Source organism: Poecilia reticulata, linkage group LG21, assembly GCF_000633615.1.
Source record: "Poecilia reticulata strain Guanapo linkage group LG21, Guppy_female_1.0+MT, whole genome shotgun sequence".
Lineage (NCBI taxonomy): Eukaryota > Metazoa > Chordata > Actinopteri > Cyprinodontiformes > Poeciliidae > Poecilia > Poecilia reticulata.
This window is the reverse complement of record NC_024351.1, coordinates 21176763-21194011: the sequence shown is the minus strand read 5'-3', so window position 1 is coordinate 21194011 and position 17249 is coordinate 21176763. Positions and strand designations below refer to the sequence as shown.

The window sequence follows — 17249 nt, the reverse complement described above, 5'->3', positions numbered from 1 at the left end:
AAAACTTGAAGTCATTGTTGAAAATTGTGTTTTGTGTTTACTCATGTTCTCACTGTCTAATGATAAAACCTGTTTGATGGTCTGAAACATCCATGTGACACAAAAAAGAAAAAACCCCAGAAATCTTCAATACTTTTTCACAGCCCTAAAAAAGGAGAGAAAAACTCCCCACTTAAATAGAAAGTTTTCATTAAACCTCCACCTTATGTAGTGTTTTGCAATCACTTTCCTCTAGTCACAGGTTAACATGAGACTTTTGGGTCAATAATGATTGAAGACTTTGTGTCTCATGATAATTATTTAAGTAAAGTCAGTAATTAAGCATCCAACGTGATTAAGACCTCAGTAAAGCTCTGAAATGTCTTGTATGACTAACCTGTCATCAGCCCACCTCGGTCCATCGACTTCTCTGCTCTACATAACTCGTTGTTTCAATTAGAGAGATAATACTGTCTCCCATCAAGGTGTGGCATCATTACAAGCAACAAAAAAACCTTGATACTTTAACCTTTTCCAGCACAAACAACCCAATCGACCACAGCCACTGGCTTTCACTCCGGTGGCTCACCTTCTAAGCAACTGATTGGAAACGCCATTGTCCCCCTGACCTTAACAGTAGGTCGCCGTTTGGTTTTGGCTTAAACAGAGATGTTCTAGATCAATCCAAGTGGGTGCTGCGTATTTTTAGAGCCCCCACCTCCACTAGTTGGCTCACTGAGGATGAAACCGGTGGCGTAGGCAAAGCCTCTTTACGTCACCGCGGCCCGCTGGCTCGTGTTCCTGCGTAACAGAATGGGGGAATCCACCTCTTTCCCCCCCCCATCCCCACTGCGCTCCTGTGATATGAGTGGTGATGTACAGGAGAGGGGAGGGTGGTGAGAGAACTGGAGGGTTGAGCCAGGAGGGAAGGGGTGTGCCATTATAAGGAGCCTCAGAGGAGGCACGCGTTTAGTTGTTGAAACCCTCAGCCTAAGGATACGAGCCGAGACACCAAACCACTCAGAGCCTGCAGAAGGGAGGACTCCGAGACATCCTTACGTCACCGCCACAGGTAAGGAGGAAACTTTCTATCATGTGAGGGTGAGCTCACCTGTGTGGATAGATACGGGTGTTTGCCTGGGTTTATGAAAGAAACTCTTTAAAAATGTTTCTTTAAGATAATTTTTTTGTCCAGTCAATCTTCTCTCCCTTATCTCCCACCAGTTTGATGGTTTTGATATCTGACCGCTAAGGCGGTTCTGTAAACAACCCTTCTTGCCTAGAAGAAAATCTTTTTTTTTCCATTACTGTGTGTTTATGTCCCTGTGGCTCTAAAGGCACCATCAACAGTACGCACGTTGCACCTGATTACTACTTCATTAACAGGAGACAAAGTGATGATGAGAAAAGTACATAGAGGCACCCGACACTAGGCACACACACACACACAAAATAAGCAAATAAGGTCAGAGGGAATTTTGAAACTATTAGGAAATTTTTCTATTTTCGTGGACAGACAGGTGGATTAACCGAAACAGCCCTGGTAGAGGTCAATGAGCTAATCACCATGCTACTCCTGAATCAATTTATTCATAGCCTGTTGTCGGATTATCGCGCGTCAGATTAAACCACACAAAGAGTCTCCAACAAAAGCCCGCTCGTTGCACCCCGGAGAAGCTCTGGTGTCAACCTGTGGTCCTGGAAAAGAGAAAGAGAAGAAAAGCTTCCCAAGTGGATCCTCTGTTATTATGCTAAACACATAATAATGATGATGGTTGTAATGATAATGGTAATGAATGTGCATAATCTGTTCCCATTATCAGGGAGGGGGGGGAAAAAAAGACGATACTCACGCAGTCCGGGAGAAAATGGGTGCCTAATGTGCCATTCTGGGATAAACGACTACACATTAGGGGAATGGTTTTTGAAGACTGAAATGTTTACAGGACAGCAACAAATGTAGTGTTTTGGAAGTAAATTTGATTGACTGAAATTATTTGTTTTGATCGCTTTCTCTTCAGTGTCTCCATAGAAAACGCTCATTTTTAGGTTGTTGACAGTTTGTTTTCAAAAATACCCTTTAGTAGCCTATTAAAAACTGTTTTTCTGAAAATCACATTTTTCGATTTAAAATTTCAAAAAGGAATGTCTGAATTTAAGTTGTCTTTAGTTTGATCTATTAAAACTGTTTTGTAGTTGTGCGCTGATCAAATGATTACTAGTACCAAGGTCTGAAAAAAAAACTACATCACTACTGTCTGAGGTTCATTAAGTCAAAGTTTTCCTCAGTTGCATGGAAAGTAGAGTTGCCTGTGCGTCCCTCCCCAACCTGTTGCTGTTTTAGCTTAAAGAAAATATTTTTCTACACTTTCCCACACTTAAAACAAAAATTTGTTTTGATTAAGGAAAACATGAACAGTAGTGAGGTGGAAAATAAAGGGTGCCGCCGATAACTCTTACTGAGGTAACAGTTTTAAAGCCACAGTTTCCACAATCAGCATGTTGGCTAGTCACCCCTAATCCTGCTGAAGGCTTGATACCGGAGCAGGTAGCCTGACTAATTAACCAGCTCATATGAACCTCTTATATGCTCAGTATTACTGTATACAAAAAAGAATGTTGAAAATACCTCAAATTTTTTGCATAAAAAACGTAAAAATACTACAAAATTCTGCGGGTGCTTTTAAAAAATATATTTTTTACAAATTCTATGTATCAAAATCTAAATAATAAATTAATGTTAAAGATTAAATGTACTCATTTATTTTCCCTTTGGGATCAATAAAGCATCTTTGACCTGAACTGGAACTATAACATCTCAAATCAACACTTTATGTTAACAGCAATAAGAAGAATAAAAGTGTTGCTTTCTGTTTAAATAAAAGTGATTAGGATAAATTGTTTTGTTGAAATTTCCATTTTTAAAGGGAAAACATTTTATCTTTTACTCAAGGTTATCTCATTCAGCCTCGTATCGAATGATGCCCACCGTCTTTGGGATTTCTGCGACCCGAGCCCAACTCTAGATAATCTATCATCTGTTTGCCCCCTCTGCCAGCACCTCCCTCCCTCGTGTATTCTGTATTTCTATTCCCCTCCACCACCCGTCCTCCCACCCTGGCCTCACTGTCGTCACCTTGTTAAAACCAAGGAGCTCGTCTTGGCCGAGTGAGATTGCCTTCCCCTGGACTCCGTGTCCAATGGATTCGTGCAGGTGTCAATGCGTTTTAACAGCAACCAGATCAATGATGACGCACAGCGTCAGCCGCCTAACTCTGCAGAATTTTAAAAGCTTTCCGCTTTTCCCACCCGTTAGGCAATCATTCTGCTCCGACAGCTGACATATTTTCTGACGATTTCATCTAACTTTTACTTCGGAGTGGCATCCTTGATGGTCCCAGTGTTTGCTGCTCCGTTCTTATTATGCCAAACTATGAAAGCCGAACAAATGAACATTGTCTTTCTCTGCAGGTTTAGAGCAGGGTGAAGCATCGAAATTAACTCTGCAGCACAGTGACCCTGCTATCTCCTGCAGACTCTCATATCTAAACCAAGCATCGGCTTCCGCCTGTGTTGAGGGTTTATCAGCCCAAACACAGCCGCTCTGTCTGAGATCTTGCTCTGCGCTTGAGTAATATTGTTTTGGGGCTATTAACCCAGCTAGGTGGGGGCCAAATGAGACGACTGCTGGTGTGATTCTCCCACCATGAAGGACTTATCTGATGCTTTGCCTGATTGCAGAAAAAGTATCACCAAGTTGAGCCTCTACTGTCAGGTGCAAATAAGAGCCACCCCGCCTGTATGTCTAATGAAGACAGTGGTGACGATACGCTCGTTTGATCAGACGTGATTGTGTTTTGGAAAGACGACAAACATGAATATGAGCCGCATCATTCCCCATTTAATGTTTGGGATAAATGAGTGTTAGCGTAGCCTCTGTGGGAAATGAGGGGGAAAAAAAGAAGCGCGGTTTTGCAATATTGCAACTCAATTTGTTCTCTCAGCAGTGTACACTAGATGAGATTTCCTAAATAACAGCAGTGGAAGATAAAGACAGTAGCAGGGGTTGTGTGATTTTCCAGCAGATATGAAGAAGATTATGACGGAGAAAACTGGCGAGGCAGAAAAAATGGCTGCCATTGTCGAGGGGACATACAGGACACATGTGGTAACGGATCAGGTGACGGACGCAGTCGGGAGGTCGGCTGCAGTCGTGGCAAAAACGCCCAAATCGGATTAAGCTCACTCTCAGATTTTGTCATTTCGGGAAGCACCCCGCGAGGACGGGCCCAACACCTGAGCCTCTCCTGGTCGTCTGAACTCTCCATCGAGTCACGCACTCTTTATCAGTGGTTTCACAGGATGGATTTACTTCGACTATCATCCTGTGACGAACTGACTAAATCCTTCACAAGCTGAAAGCTTCCCAAAAAGTTACTTGTAGGTTACAAATGGGTCTTGGATGTGTTTTTCTGGGAGGCTTGGACTTCAGGCCGGTCAGAGTTAAAAAGAAATGAAGAATTAAAAGCCAACAGTCCTTTTTGAGTTTGAGTAATCTTCCAGGCTTTTACAGGGTGGTGTTTTAAGTTTTTTTTTGCATTATTGCATTGCTTACGCTAATTATTTAATAGGGGTGCACCCGATTTTCTCAATTTTGGGAAATTGGTGATTGGCCAATACTTACATGTGAAATCAATCTTATCCACCGATTTTATCTACCTTGTCAAAGGTCTGAAAATCTCTATACCATTTAAGCTAACTAAATCGAGGTTCTTTTTGTTTTTACCTGGTAAATAGTTTATACATTTTTGTAAGATGGCTGCTGACTCTTAATTTGAGTTCCATTAAAGGTGAAAATGATTAAAACTGCACCTATGCTATTAGAGTTGGAGGTTTTTAATTAGAATATTGTAAACTGGCTGCTAGAACAATATAAGAGAGAGAGAAAAATATGCTTTTATGCTCCTGCTTTTGTATAACCTTTCAGGAAACATTTAACAGACAAATGTTATCTGTTAAATAGGAGATGAAGACAGGAGGCATAAAACAACCACATCCTACTGAATATTAAATGCTCTTTGGTGTTCTTTGTTCAGAGATTAATATCTGTCAATAGTGTCTGCAAAAGAATTCTTACATGTGGAATTAAAAAAAAATCTATTTCTCACAAGTTTCTAGTTTTAGTTTCCTAAAGAGATATTGCCCTAGCTTGACTAGTCAGACAGTTGATTCTAGTTGATCCATGATTCTACGGATGGTATTGACCTTGTGATGAGGTGTACCTGGTTTCCTCCAAAAGTGATGCCGGGTACTCACACTAAAGAGATTAATCTTTGTGTCTTCAGACCAGAGCATCTTCTTTCTCCTGATCTAAAAGTCTCTCAGGTGCCTTTTGGTAAACTCCAGATGGGCTGCCCCATCTGGTGACTTTGATCTGGTAAGACTACCATGGAGGCCAGATTGGTGGATTGCTCCAGATGGTTGTCCTTCTGAAAGGTTCTCCTCTCTCCACAGTTGAATGGTGGAGCTCTGACACAGTGACTATTGGGTTCTTAGTCACCTCCCTGACCTTGGACTATATTGGACTATAGCGTTAAGACTGAAAATGTTGATTGCATGGTTTAGTCCTTGAGAGGTACTATCCTGCAACTTCATGAGGTATACCTGCTCCAACGCACCAGAATCAAATGGTTATGTTTTTCCATCAGCATTCAGTCATTCAACTGTGCGGAGGCCTGGTAGCGAGTCAGTAATTTGGTCAAGATGTGATGAAGACAGGATGTATCTAAATGTTGCAGGAGAACAGCACTTCTCCCTGAAAGATTTCTGTTCTGCTTTGCCTGAACTAGCATATAAACACCAACAATGTTTTGTTTCCACGCATAGTGTACATTTATTGTAGATGGTACTTGAAGTGGAATATATTAAGATCTTTACAACAGGTTCAATAGCACCGATAGTAACATCTGACTCACTCGCCTGCTTTTATAACACTTCAAGCAGGGACTTAACCTGTTAATACCTTTGTGTGTTTACTGAATGGAATGAGGAGAAGTCAGCCCACTCCTCTGATTTGCCAAACAAGGTAGTGACAACGTCTGACTTACAGGGTTAGCTGGTTTTGCAGCTTGATAAGACTAGTTTAAACAGAAGAGATTATTGGTTATTATTAGCTGAAGGTATTTCCATAAGTAGGAAGAGAACAAAACCAATAAGTCACCAATCACCATTGATCGGTTTTACCCTTTAGAATGGCTTATGGCTTTATATAGACCATCCTGAGGACCAGTCCTCAACCTCCTTTGGTTCCTCGCTGTCGACTTCAATTTTGAAAGCGGCCATGTCAAGTTTGATTAATATGAAGGACCAGAGGCATGATAGAGAGAAACACTTGTTTCCAGTGGAACTGTTTAGTGAAAGAGGCTATTGTTATGTATGCAAATAAGCAAGTAAACTTTATTAGTATAGCACTTTTCACCTGTCAAAAACTATAAAGTGCTTTACAATAAAAACAAGCATACACAGGGACACTCAAAACACAAAAATGAGAAGATAAAAACAGAATAAATGTAGCATCATACAGTATAAAACTAGTTTAAATCTAGTCTGAATGTAGGTCGCTTAATATCATCAGCATAGGAATGATAAGACACCAGAACGCTGTATGATTTTTTGGCTTAGGGAGAAAATATACCAAAGAAAGAGAACATGTCCCAGAATTGATCCCAGTGATACCCCATATTACAAGCTCTTGGAGTCCGGAAAGATGATGTAAAGTGACATCAAAATGTCACTAGAAATTTTTGAGTTAAGTGCGTTGCTCATTTATAAAAAAAATCTCATGTTTTTTCCCCAAGAAGGAACGAACTGTTCTTAAAAGGTTGGGCATAAAAGCAGGTTTGGAGATAGGCTTTTTAAAGTGTGTAAGATCCAAATTGTACTTTTTTTTTTTTTAAATGGCTCGGTAACAATGCTTGAAAAACATCATACAGCTAACGCATCCATCTTAACTTACAGTTTTAATCCAATGGAAATGATTTGGTCACGTTTTACTGGAGGTGAGGATATTTCAGAGGTCTCTAATGTTTTAAAAAAAAAAGGCTACAGCGGCTAAATTTGCCATTTTAATGTAGAATTAGTCAATACTGGTTGTGAGGAATCAGGCAGAATAAGAAAAGAACAGCTGAGGCCATTAGGTGTTATTTTAAGAAGAATGAATTAATATCACTCCAAAGTTAAAAACAAGAGGGCACAGATAATTCTGGATCACTACAATGCCATCTGTTCACCCCAAACAGTATTTTGGCCCAAGATATGATGAGGTAAATTATCAGTAATCAATAATAGTGAACATTTAAATATTTTATTGATGCGCCAAAATTGACCTATTATTCAAGCCAGGAGCTTCTAACCACCGGAGGCCAGAAGTTTCCCCCGAATTCAATAATCCGTGTAACAGTTTGAGCCATGAACCTCCAAACTCTCATCTCTGCTTTATTTGCAGTAATGATTCAGCCCTCCATCTTGATATTGCCACTCACAAATAAATATCGGCCACACTTGCCTATAAATTTGCATGCCGTTTCACTCTTCAGCCTCACCTCATTTGCATAATCTGTCTGACAGCAAGAGGGTTGGGATGGATGCGAGGGGCTAATCTTTGATGGACGGCAGCAGGACGAAAGTGGGATCTTTGGGCAAACAAAGGGGCCTTTTCCTGTGGAGGCGAAGAACCACTTCATCCGTCCGGCAGCTTGGGAGCGCGCTGCCCGAAGGGTGGCTCTTGAAAATAGATCTCCATCATCGTGCCCCCGCCGAAGTGACCTTGTCCTCCTTAATGAATGCCGGCATGAAAGCGAAGGGAAAATGGACTTTAATGAAGTGCCGGATGCGGCGCTGTTTTTAGACGCGTCCCTCCATCTCGTGGAGAAGAATGCTTTTACCTGCATCTCTCTGAAACAAGCGTATGGTCGCGCGCTTCCATTAGAGTTAACAAAGGCCTTGAAAATGTTATGTTTTCAAAAGAAATGTTCTTCCTGTTGAATTAGCAAGGAGGCCGTCACAAAGGGGGCCACTGCTCTCATGCATTTGGTTTTATTAACTGGGTCCATTTCTTGTCAGAGAGGATAATAACGCGGGAGCAGAAATGTCCGATACCGTTGGTTTATGGTCTTTCAAAGGGATGCTGAGACAGTCAGAAAAGGGAGGTATTATATACCTTTTCTTTGACTGGAAACTGAGCAGAGAAGGTCCATTAAACTTTTTTAGAAGTCCTTATTTAACTCTATCATTATGGACTGTATTGTATTGGAGAAAAAAAACTCATTAAAATGTGTTTTATGCCTAATGCAGACTTTGAAAAATACTTCTCCCCTATCCAAGCTTTTGTTCCACCGAGACAGGAAGGCGATGTATCAATTTTTTCCTCCCACTACTGCCTTGTTGTCTTGCTATTAGATAGAGGATGTCTCACAATGCCTCTACTTTTATTTTCCTGAAAAAAAAAAAAGAAGAAGACAGGTGAATGGATGAGATTTGCTATTTGTGTGGATCGAGAAAAATCTTGGTGGGAATTAATAAGGCTAAATTAGAAGCTCCGGTGAAGGGCGTCGAGGGCGCCAGAATGTCACGACTGTGAGTGGTGGAGAAGAAAAGCCCGGTGCGCGATCCTGACAAAGCCCTGACGCTCTCTATCTCATCCATTAGTTGTCTGCATGGAGCTGAAAAGCAAAGAGGAGTCTGTTAATGCGCAGATAACCCAGAGGTCCCTCTGTGTCTGTCTCTCCCCATCTCAATCCTCCTCACTCTCTTCCTTACCTCCTTCTACCCCTCTTTCTTCAGCCCACCTACCCAATGTTTCTCCCTCTTCTTTAAAGCATTTGGAATTATAATGGGACCCTTTCCTCTTGTGTAACGTATTCCACAAGATTCCAGTTCCTTCCATTAGCAATCTTAACCAACCGTAATGAAAATCCAGAACCAAGGCACGACGATGTGGTCACTTTCTAGGAGGGAGAGATGATTAGAATTTCTGCTCTACCAATAACATCTCACGGAACCATTAGCGACACTTGATTTATCTTTATATGCCGAGATTGGTGAGTGTTTTATGTCGACGCGCCGTGTAATCACTGGTGGAGAGTGCATTGATCTGAGATAATGGGCAGCTAAAGTGCGATGTGGTGTCTGAACAGAGGGGTGAAGGAAGCCAAAGAGTTGCTTTAAAATAACACAATGGTAGTTTTGACATCGCTGAATGCCAAAATGAAGGACAAAATATGTTGTTTTGTGAATGAACAAGGCAAAAATATAAAGCCTTGGGTTTGTCTCAACAATCATGGTTTGGTTGATTTATTGTGTTCAGCCTTAGATTTTGTTCTTTTTCGACTTGATTCAATTCAAAAATACTTTATACCAAAAAGGGAAATTGATTGTTGTAAATGTTATAATTTAAATATCTCCAGAGAGCTGTGGATGGTGATGCTGTCCATAGGAAGAATCTCCTGTAGCTGTCAGTCTGGCAACAAACCTGAAGAGGTATTTGAATGAAGACTGTTGCTTGACATGTTAACAACTCAATTTCTGGGCAGCAGAGATCCTAATCTGCAGCCCCCTCTCTACAGGCTTGGCTTTACCGGTTCTCACTCAGTTAGCCCCAGTGAGTTTTGTCTCAATTTGCAAATCCAGCGCGATTTCTTTCCGATTTTTGGAACCACCTCAGGGGTGGTACAAGTCGGTCCAAGCTGGGTTTTTTGCTCATCTGATTGGGAGACTGCTTTTACTAATTGGATTTACGTCACTGGATGAGAGATGGCGATACTTTTGGAAGAGCGCACACAGCATCAACTTGACGGGGCAACCTGCAACGTACAAATATACCAAGAGATTTCTGAAAAACTGGCCGCCTACTGGCACAAAGTGACACCATTGAAGCGTCGACCACAGCTCCTGCGCGCTCAAGGTTCGCCCACATAGTGAGGAAAATAGCACTAATGGAGACCCCCAATTCTGCTAGAACCAAGCCAGACATTAACTGGCTAAAATTAGACTCAACGATGGAGAAGGGGCTTACAGCGACATGTCTTGGATGACACCGTCAGTTGTTGACAAGTATTTCTATTCCATCTCATCTGCTTTTGCTGCTTCTGTTTAAATCTCTGTCTGGTCGTATGGTTAGAAACCCAGGCGGAGCGACGGTGGAGTTGTAGACATGATCTTAGGTCATTGTGACGGATGGAAGAGATAGTTTGAACTTCCTCCTTCTTTTCTCTGCTCTTTGGTCCTGCTCTGCCTCCATGAAGCTTCCACTTCAAATCCTCTGGTCTGGGGGGTCAAAGTTCAGGTAATACAGTATTTGAGTTTTCAGGGTTCCCAGTTTTTAAAAACAACAGAGTTGCCACTTTTATGCATCATAGCAACTATCCGAAAGTGAAAAAGTTAAGAGCAAGAATCATTCAATCTGCACAGCGTCTATAACAAGAGAAGGACAATGGTCCACACTTTTTTCAAAAATATATAAAAAAAACAACAAAGAACTAATCTTACTCCAACATGCTGCCACCATCAATCATGAAAATCTTGATTTTCATGATTGATGTTCACTTGCAACTTCTTGTACTCTCATGTTCAGTCAGTTTTCTGCTTTCCCTGTGGCTTTTTGTTCTACTAGGCTTTTATTAAGTTAACAGTTTGTCCTTCAGCTCTAGCTCTTTACTGAAAACATTTTGTCTTCCCGTCTGCGGAGTAAATCTGTGGAATAGTCTTAGCGTAGAAATAAAGTAATGTCCAAACATCACCCAGTTTGAAAAGGGGAGACCACGTCGTATTTAAGACTACTGTTCAAGGATAAAACAATTATGGATCCACCAATCTGATTTAACAAGCTTCTACTTCTTCCTAGCAAACATAGCATTTAGATCTTAAATTTGTAAATAGTGTAAAATCTCCAGCTGTTGTACCTGTTATTTTTATTAACATACTAATTCACAAAGACACAAAGTGTAGTCACAGAAAGATAATCTCAGGCTTATTGGTTGGCTCTGCGCACATTTCCACTTGGCTGAGTGTAATCTGTACCTGCTGGCATTTTTCTGACAAAATGAAGACACAAAAATTAAAAGCCTGTCAAAATGGCCTTCATCACAGCCAGCACAGGACTTCTGCAGTTATACCATTGTGTCGTAAACATACTCAAATGTGTCTACTCTGCATGTTTGGGCAATAATCGCAGGCCACTTTCAGCTTACGAGATAATTTACTGAACAATGATGTGGTTAAGTTTGTCATGGTTTATGGGTAATAGGTGTGCAAACAGATGTAAGTGAGATATATAATAAACATCAGTAAAGTGGTGTCACTGTAGCCTGCACTGCGTCAATACAGATCATTACATTTGGATCACTGTTGAGGGACAAGCAGATGGATGCCTACTGATCCAGAACATCGACGGGATTTTCCACTATTTATGGTGTGTTGATGGGTTCCTAACAAAACAAACCAATAAGCTAATCGAGCTTCCTGCGTCCATGCAAGTCAATGTAACAATATATGTGAAATTAAAAATAAAACGACGATTATGTCTTAGAAAGTTCTTTATTTTTCCAGACGTTTTTTGGGGTGTGTTTTTTTTTTTTTCAAATTGCTTCATACAGCAAAGTTATTCCCTATGACGGAGTTTTAGTGCGACGCTGAAAAAATATATTACAGATCTTTTTTAATGTTTGCTTAATGTCTCGCATGTGGTGTCACACGTCTGAAGAAAGTGAGCGCAAAGCAAAGAGGAGAAAAGAAGAAAACAATGGCGTCTATCGAACTGACGCAGGAGATAATACAAAAACATGAGCTTGTGTGAGAATTATCGAAATGGCCAAGGGGACCATAATTCTTTCAAAGCTACAGACAAAGTATCCACGAGGAAATGGGCTTGTGTTATTTGATAATAAAAATGTTTTTTTTTTTTTATAACTTTAGAGTGGTTTGGTCATATTTTGCAGGGCTGGAATAGATTAAAGTTATCTTAGTTAACTTAAAAGGAGAAAATACATTTGAAATACAAGCAGATTGACTTATGCGATAAATTAAACTTGTATCTCGAGCAGGCACGTGCAGGGGGGGTGGGGTGCTGGGGGTGCTTGAGCACCTGCCCCTTTTGCTCCTTGCCCCCAAGTGCCCTTTTATTGTTTTCTAAGCCCTCTTCTGACACATAATAACATGTACTAAAATTATTATTATTATTATTATTATTATTATTATTATTATTATTATTATTATTATTATTATTTTTTGTACAACATAATAAGCCCCCCGGTCACCTTGTTACCTTTGACCTTTTGCCCGTGACGCATGACGCAGCTGCCTCTTGCGCAGTGAGATAAGGCGGATAACTGTCCAGATTACAGAACAGTTTTTGGTGAATTAAAAATAACGTTTTTGATTAATAAAGTGGAGTAGACTTGCTACTTGTCAGATGACGGAAAACGCTCAACGTTTTCTGTAATGTTTCTGCTTCAGCACGGAGTCGCAATTTAAGCAGAGAGGTAATGAAATACAACAGACACTGAAAGGCCTCTGCGTCTGCCTTTCTCTGAAGAACTACTGAGCGGGAAGAGACAGCCAGGTGAGGAGAAACTGTTCTTATCTATTGATTCAGTGTTTTTATCATACAGACATTAGGCTGTTGTTATTGTTGTTATTGTGCTATTAGCTAGCTGCTAGCTAACGACTTTGCTAGCAACAAAAGCTTCTCCCCTGTATCGTTAATAACAGTAATCATTCTTCAGTATTGCTTAATAAGGGGCACATCGCCCGTCCAAAACCAATCATCTCYATAATGGATATATGTCTTCTAATTTCCTTTGCTGCATAATGTACATTGCATTTATTCCAGCGTTAGGTAAATGTATCTTTAAGGAGAATAACACTTAAATAAAAGTCCAACAAGGATATTCATTTAGAATTAAAAATAACTCGCCCTGAATTACCATGAAAGATATAATGAATGTAATAAAAATGTGTCATTAATGAAGGGGAAAAAAACTCATTCCAGACTTTAAGTTTAGGGTCTGGTTCGCAGAGTATGAAGTTATACATATATTTTTTCCCAATTATTCAATGAAAAAAAACTAATTGTAATCAAAACTTTTGGAATTGTAATAATTTATTTTTAAAAAACAAAATGTTTTGTTTAAATAACTTTTTTAAAATTAAATAACAAATTTTTGTCTTGTGAACTTAAAAAGTTATTTGCCAAACAAACTTTTATTTGCACATGATTTTGGGCCCTGCCCACGACGTCATGTGAGAAAAAAAGTTTAAGCAAAACTCAGTAGACTTTTCTCATGGTGTATTAACAATTAAATTTTTGCTTTTGTTTTTTTTTTTTTTTTCTGCAGTTCCACCTTAAAGTTTGATGCAGCTCTGCTTTCCTGAATGGACCGTCTTCATCACCACTGCAGCAAACAGGCAGCTCTATTTTTTATAGATTAAAGTCCACTAAAATGGTGCACTGTGCCCTTGTTTATATTTTAATAGTGTAATTCTGTAAAGACAAAATATGTCTGGTTGTCTAGCTCTGATTTACATATGTTGCTAAATTGCAGGTTTGAATATTGCAATACTGTCTTATAACAAAATATACCTGCAGAAAGAAATTACTAATAAAATATCTTACATATGCATAGTTGTATGCTCTATGTAGAGATTTTCCATAGCTTTGATAGTATATCTCACAATTTTGTTATTTATCATTGCTTATTAAACTCTGAAAGCTGAGTGGCTTTGTTAATATTCTGTCCTAGAATGCGGTTAGATGTGCCCTTTTTTTTTGAGCACCTGCCCCTTTAGTGGTCTCTGCACGGCCCTGATCTCGAGCTTCTGCTGAACAAGAAGCAATTTTTGATTGGGAAATTCTTCATATTTTGATGACTTGTTTAGGTTATTTCCCCAGAGGACAGGACTGACACTTAAAAGACTGGAAACACAATGCTTTGCTGAAAGCCTAAAAAAAAAAAACCAATGCCTAAATGCATGCAGGCAATTAAACGACGCCTTTTATCTAATTATGAATATTGTATGACTTTGTTTATTAATAATGGTGTTGACAAAAGCATCCGGATAGAAGCTTGAAATGTCACCTCATATTAAAATACTTAAGTGGAATTATTATTAATGTGTGAATGCTTCGTCTTTGTAACACCGGAGTGCATCCGTCGCCCACGCTGGGCCGCGTGCTCATTTGTTTAACTTAGAAAGGGCCACTTAAGGGAGAACATGACAATATCAACTGGACTTAGTCAGCAGGCGGGTAAATAATTGTCACACAAAACATTTCAGGGAGGCAAGCAAACAGGTTTCCCTTAATGATTTCTTATAAAGACGCTTGGAGATTTGCCGGACCTGTCTCACACGCCGCCGACTTCAAGTGGTAATGTGACGAAGTGGAAGTGGTCACGGTGTGCTAGCTTTTACCTATTCATCCGTTTTTACCTCAGCGCACTCATCAATACAGCAGCAGTGCAGTTTTATTCTCAAAGGTCCCCCTTCACTGTTATCAATACAGGCTCACTGTGACTGATTACATCCGCTACTGGTTCTGCGCTGGGCTGGCAACGTTGTGATATTTCTGATGAAATATTTCTCACACAAACTTTTCATGTAGCTAGGTTCCTTTGAACGTAGAGAATGACGTTTTTCCTTCCTCCACAGTCCTTCGACTTTACAGACATTGAGCTTTTCCAACAAACTGCTTCAGTCAGTACTTACCTGAAGGCAGGTTTAAAGAACACGCTCTCACTTGGAAAATTGGTTCCAGCGAGGCACAAAGTCTTTCCTGGCTAAGCATCAAGTGACTCTTGTTTCTGGCAGGAGTCCTCAAGGACGTGACCGTTTTCGTAGAAGTTGTGGAGACAAAATACAGGCAAGTGGGGAACGAAAATTGAGGACTTAGCCGTACAAAAAAAAAGGTAAAAAAGATTGATAAAATTCTCCAAACGTCCGTAGACAAGTTTTTTTTTTAGCTACTGCGGTTAAGAAACCGGTTGTCCCGATTCAGTCAATAAATATACTTTACTTTGTGTGTATTTTCAAAGTTTAGTATAAAAAAATACGTGGAGTTAGCCTTGGTTAGCACACTTTGACATTTTGTCCATATTTAGAGATACATATACGTTTTTAGTGTGAACGGTTTCTTCTTTCAACCGTATTTAACGCGTTGGTTTTACACGTCTTATTCAACTCATATGAATAAATAATAAAATCCAGACAGCTAGGACTTGACTACATCCTGACAAGTAGATGTGGCCGATATTGACTCAAAATTTTACCTTGATACTTTTGAATAAAAGTGATGGGAAAAAAAGGAAAGATTTATTTTTTGGTAGGGACAATGCATATTAATTGACATTTTTGTAAATGTGCCAGAATTAACCAAAAGGTTATTTCTCATCTGTTGCAGTTTATTACTTCTTTACCATATATTTTTGTAAACTGTAAAGCTGTGTCTTCATGGCACAGTAATCATAGCCTCACAAGCACACATTAAACAATTCATATTTTTTAAGTTATTTATGATATCATGTAACAAGTTGTGGCGAAAATAGCAACAGTAGCAATGCTGACGATACAGACAATTTCAGTAGTTTTAAAACATCATTAATTGGACTCTGCCGCGATATGCACGATAAATCCAAACTCTTATCACAATCATTTTTTCACAATAACGATATCAATATACAATAACAATACAATATATTGTTATCCAATAGAACAATTTATGTTATATTAGAAAATGACATAACAAGACAATCCAGATCAGGATTACAGTACATCTACATTTTGCCGTTACCCAACATTGGAGATTGACGCAGTTTAGTAACTATCAACTAGTCTACTAGAGAAAACTTTAGAAAACGGCCACTGATGACTTGATGCCAGGTGTTCTGCAACAGGTGTGGATACAAAATAAACGAGATGAAATAACATCAGAAGGAAGTTAAAGCAGCCACAAAAAAACTAACTATAACAATGGATAGTTTTGTAAAATCGGTGCTATGAGATATCACTTAACAGTGTTACAGTGTAGAAGTCAAAGTTTATATGAACTATTTTTGAATGTGAGTTTTTTTTGTTGAGTTATTTTCTTTAATGTGGAGATTAGTGACAGTCCACCAAGGAATGGTCGTGACATCAGTGTTGAAATTACACATCAACCTTTACACATAAAATTGTTTTTAATATAAGCCCTTTAAACTAAAGTGTATCATGTATCAATTATATAATTATGTTTTTTATATGTACATATATATAAATATATTTACATTATTTGTTGGTATTTTTTAATATTTATGGCGTCACTTAAGCAGCAAGTGAGTCACAGATCCTAATATATATAAATGGCAATGAGTAAAAGGATGACATAAAACTGCAATTAATGTTTGTTAGGTAAAAAAATCTGATTGTTTTCATCATGTTTATGTTAATGAAATTTAGATTTGCTGCTTCTTTCTGCTACCTTTACATGCTTTCATTAGTTGGCATTGAAGTTTTTGCAAAATACAACAAATAAAAATGTCTAATTTCTCTTTACCTCATTTAGTTCTTTGTACCTGGATGATGGTCGTGTTTTAGATTCGCAGGCCTGCAGAGGCAACAGAAAATGTTTCTGCTGAGGTAGACCAGCCGCTGAGCAAAGGCAATCTGTGATGTTCTGAGAGGCTGTTTTCCTTCATCATCTCCATGTTATCGGCTGATATAGAGGGGAGCGACAGAATAGATGTGGGTCGGGGAATGAAGGTCAACCCCGTGCACCTGGTTCACTCAGTTATTGCCACAGTCACACATCAGAGGACTCTCAAATTCATTCGCCCGCCCTGAATCTCACATCTTTTTAAAAATAATGACTTAAAGCTGTAGTTTGTATGGGTTCTTTTACATATTTTTGTTAAAAGTGTCACCATGTCGTGGCAGCATATCATGAAACAAACTCTGAAAAAAATCAAGCTCCTCCACCTACTCCCTGAGCTAATACTGCCATCTACAGAAATATATGTATATATGTTTTTACACATTTGGTGAAACTGTCACTACTTCGTGGCAGTATAGTATGAGACAGATAATCTGTCAAAAAAAAAAAAAAAATCCAGCTCCTCTGCCTTTTCCCAGTGCTGAATAGAAACAACCAATCCGACATCGTTGGTTGCTATGCTAACTAGCCGTAACATTCCTAGCAGACTCTGCTATTGGAAGACGCTGTAGAGTAGCAGAAAGCATATATA

The 17249-nt window shown here is 39.3% G+C and overlaps 1 protein-coding gene across 1 annotated transcript in view; it reads left to right on the top strand.

The window, feature by feature from the left end:
- Window positions 1-908: 908 nt before the first annotated feature.
- Window positions 909-17249, top strand: part of pnocb (prepronociceptin b) — a 26777-nt gene continuing 10436 nt past the window's right edge. The window contains exon 1 of the mRNA XM_008398154.2: window positions 909-1051. The gene's annotated coding sequence lies outside the window, so the exon portion shown is untranslated. The remainder of the gene's footprint in view (window positions 1052-17249) is intronic.